The sequence below is a fragment of the Lactuca serriola genome, chromosome 2 (assembly GCF_051521515.1).
Source record: "Lactuca serriola cultivar US96UC23 chromosome 2, Lser_US96UC23_V15, whole genome shotgun sequence".
Taxonomy (NCBI): Eukaryota; Viridiplantae; Streptophyta; class Magnoliopsida; order Asterales; family Asteraceae; genus Lactuca; species Lactuca serriola.
The window spans coordinates 154,854,698-154,858,831 of NC_136409.1; the positions used below are offsets into that span (position 1 = coordinate 154,854,698).

The window sequence follows — 4,134 nt, forward strand, 5'->3', positions numbered from 1 at the left end:
GTCCATGTTGGAAGATCAGGAAGAGTTTTGGTGGCACCTAAGTGGCTACACGATTAAGTGATAAGCATGTAGTAGATTAAGATAACTATTATTTGAATTTCTAGATAATGTTTGTTTGCAATTTGAATTATTAGCTAGTTGTTAGATGTTACGTATTATATAAATGTAACTAGCTTTGTTAATAAAGATATTGAAAAATTAAGTCATCTTCTTTCACTCGAAGAGTGTAAGTGATTTACCTATTTTGATTATAGGGAAAATCACTTGCGAGGGCAATTATCTTTTTGTCTTGTTCGCCTTTTAGGCAACTTCATTTTTTTGGTATATATTTAACCATTTAACTTGTTAATTTGTTCACATATAACCATTATCACCTGCTATAGCTAGTGATATTGACAATATGTGAACACATATAACAAGTTAAATAGTCAATTATGTACAAAAATAAATAAGTTACCTAAATGTAAACAAAACGATAAAGATGATTACTTGATAAGTCATTCTCCCTTGATCATATCATGATGTTGCTGAAAGGGTACTCTTTTTATTCTTTAATTTTTATTCTTACCTCATCTAATTTATTTTAAAATGAAGTTTTTATTACCAAAGGGCTTGTAGCCTAGCGGTATCAGGTGGTGTCCTCCCTCTTTGAGGTCGAGGGTTCAAGTCCCGTTGTGGACATAGGTGAAATAGGTGTTGTTAGCTTAGGAGTAGATTAGATTTGCCGGTTAAAAAAAATGAAGTTTTAATTAAATTATATTTACATTAACAACATCACTACTTCATCGATAAATGTTTTTTGGAAAGTTGTTATAAATTATACAATTTAAAATCTTTTATTATTGAATCTTAATCCTCAATACGCTCTAGTTAATGAAAAATGTATAAATCTAGTTCATAAATGTATTAACAACATCACTACTTCATCGATAAATGTTTTTTGGAAAGCTGTTATAAATTATATAATTTAAAATCTTTTATTATTGAATCTTAATCCTCAATAGGCTCTAGTTAATGAAAAATGTATAAATCTAGTTCATAAATGTTACTTAGGACCATAGAGAGGAAATGAGGATTCAACTTCTTGCTATTTGAACCATAAAAAAATTTAGATAAATGACATAACTCTAACAAAAAATGGAAATGATCATCTAAATCCAATGAAAAAGACTTTTAATAAGCACATAACATTCCATGGAGACAACTTGATAAATAAATATCAATAGTATTTGAGATTAGTTTGAAAAAAAGAAAATTAAGTCTAAAACGAAAAAAAAAAAAAAATACAAAATATTGAGCCTTTTATGAAAAAAGAAAAAAATGAGTTTAGCTATTTATGACCACCAAGATCTGAAATAACAAATTCCGGATGAACTTTGGGTATTCTTAAAAAAAAAAAAAAAAAAAAAAAAAAAGTTTTAGGTAAAAATCAAAATATAGGGTAAAATAATCCAATTTTTTATGTCTAAAATTTAAAATGTGCCTCCAAAAAATACTGTATCTGTCCATTTCTCTTCTTTATTCCTTGGACAAACGTCTCCCACACTGATAGTGATACCTCAGTCTTCTCCTTCTCATCCGAGTCGATCGTTTCTTCTTACGAAGGTGCGGTTTCTCTTCACCGTTTTCTAGTTTTCGATCCTATTACTCACCACTGTTGAAATCTCAGTACATTTTTTATCATATACTTTGCATTTTCAGGCTCTTAAATACTGTAAAAACCCTAGAGATGGAGTGGAATCCAAAAACCGTACAGTTTCTGTCGGAATCTTTCCTTGGTACACTCTCCCCTCAACCAGAACCCCGCCGCCGTGCTGAGAAAAACTTATCCGACGCCGCCGAGACTCCTAACTACGGCCCTGCCGTTCTCCGCCTCGTTGCTGAAACTTCCGTGGACGAGCAGATCCGACAATGCGCCTCTGTTAACTTCAAGAACCATCTTAAAACCCGGTGGTTGCCCTCATCTGCAACCCGTATTCCTGATGGTGAGAAAGAGCAGATTAAGACTCTAATAGTCCCTCTCATGCTCTCAACTACCCCGAGAATCCAGGCTCAACTTAGCGAAGCCTTAGCTGTGATCGGGAACCATGACTTTCCAAAGTTGTGGCCGGATTTGCTTCCGGAGTCGACGACCAGTCTCGAAACGGCTATCAATGCGGATGATATTGCCTCAGTTAATGGTATTCTCACGACTGTTAATTCTTTGTTTAAGAAATTCCGGTATCAGTTCAAGAGCGATCCGGTTCTGCTTGATTTGAAATACTGCGTGGATAACTTCGCCGCACCGTTATTGAGCACCGTTGAGAGTATTTCAGGGAAGATAAATGCTGCTGCTAGGTCCGTTGCAACGGTCCGTCAATTAATTGAAGCACAGATACTCTGTTGTCGGATATCGTATTCGCTAAACAATTTGGATTTGCCCGCGTTTTTTGAGGACAATGCAGATAAATGGATGAATGAGTTTAAGAATTATCTCACTGTGAGGTATCCGGATATTGAGGATGGCGATGGAGATGGCCTTTCACTTGTTGACGAGTTACGAGCAGGTGTATGTGAAAATCTAATCCATTACATGGAGAAAGAGGAGGAACTGTTCCAAAAGTACTTAAAGGAGTTTGTAGAAGCTGTTTGTAGTCTCCTTGTAATTGCATCAGCATCGCCAAACCGTGAACGGTTGACCATGACTGCCATCAAGTTTTTGACCATGGTCAGCACAAGTGGTCACCATGAATTGTTTGCTGGTGATGAGATATTGCAGCAGATTACTCAGAGTATTGTTATTCCCAATGTGATGTTAAGGGATGAAGATGAAGAGATCTTTGTGATGAATTATATCGAGTTTATAAGAAGAGACATGGAAGGGAGTGACCTTGAAACAAGGAGAATTGCGTGTGAGCTTCTCAAGGGTATTGCCGGGAATTACAAACAGAAGATCACAGAGAGCGTCTCAACACAGATACACAATTGCTTGGCACTGTTTGCTAAAAACCCATCTGCAAACTGGAAATATAAAGATTGTGCCATTTACTTGGTTGTCTCTCTTGCCACAAAAAAGGCAGGTGATGCTTCAATCTCAAGCGATCTTGTTGATGTTGAAAGTTTCTTCAGATGGGTTATTGTCCCAGAGTTGAAGGAACAGGATGTCAATGCTTCCCCAATGTTGAAGGCAGGTGCACTGAAGTTTTTCACAATGTTCCATGTCTTGATACCTAAATCCATTGCCATGGCTCTTCTTGGTGATGTGGTCAGGTTTTCTGGTTCAGATTTTAATGTGGTTCATTCTTATGCTGCTAACTGTATTGAGAAGCTTTTGCTTGTCAAAGACAACAATGGGGTGCATTCACAAGCAAGATACACGCCAATGGACATCGGTCCCATTCTTCCAGTTTTGATGACAAATCTTTTTGGTGCGTTAGAGAAGCGTGAATCAGTATATTATGAGGTGTATCATGCGAGTTCTTGATGGATAGATTTTATATATATATATATATATATATATATATATATATATATATATATATATATATATATATATATATATATATATATATATATATATATACCGATTAAATCCTATTTTTAAACTACTTCGGACTTGAGTGATTAACCTCTTACAAAAAACGACACCTTTTCAATCACAATGACTCTAGAAGTCACCATTTTTTAAAAATAAGACAATGACTCTAGAAGTCTATCATTTTTGCAAAATAAATAGAGAAATTTTCGGATATAAGCAAAACATACATCCTAATGCCAAAAACTGACCAAAAAATAGAGTTTCCAAAAATGACCAAGGAATCTTCAGCGGGTCCTCTACGAACTCGACTTTCATACTGTTGACTTGTTTTAACAATCAAAATTTCGGAGTTTTTCATAATTTTGCTTAGTTCGTAGTACTCTCTGATCTTTTGCGAACTAAACAATATATATTTAGATAAATCATTTTTTTAATTGTTTTATTCCATTTTTGTCTATAGAATGCAGAATTGTTTAGGCAACAAGACAGATATAATGACGAAATCTAGATTTGTTTTTGGAATTCTTGTAATTTTTTTATTTATAGATATGATAGATATGTCACAATTCACTTGAAAAGTTAACAAATCAGGATATAGATAAATATTGTAGTTTTAC

The 4,134-nt window shown here is 34.5% G+C and overlaps 1 pseudogene across 1 annotated transcript; it reads left to right on the forward strand.

Annotated features, from left to right (window-relative positions):
• The first annotated feature begins 1,491 nt into the window (after positions 1 to 1,491).
• Positions 1,492 to 3,464, forward strand: LOC145087097 (exportin-2 pseudogene; annotated as a pseudogene). Its single transcript, XR_013700729.1, has 2 exons — positions 1,492 to 1,605; positions 1,702 to 3,464. The product of XR_013700729.1 is annotated as an exportin-2 pseudogene (transcript).
• The last annotated feature ends 670 nt before the right edge of the window (positions 3,465 to 4,134 follow it).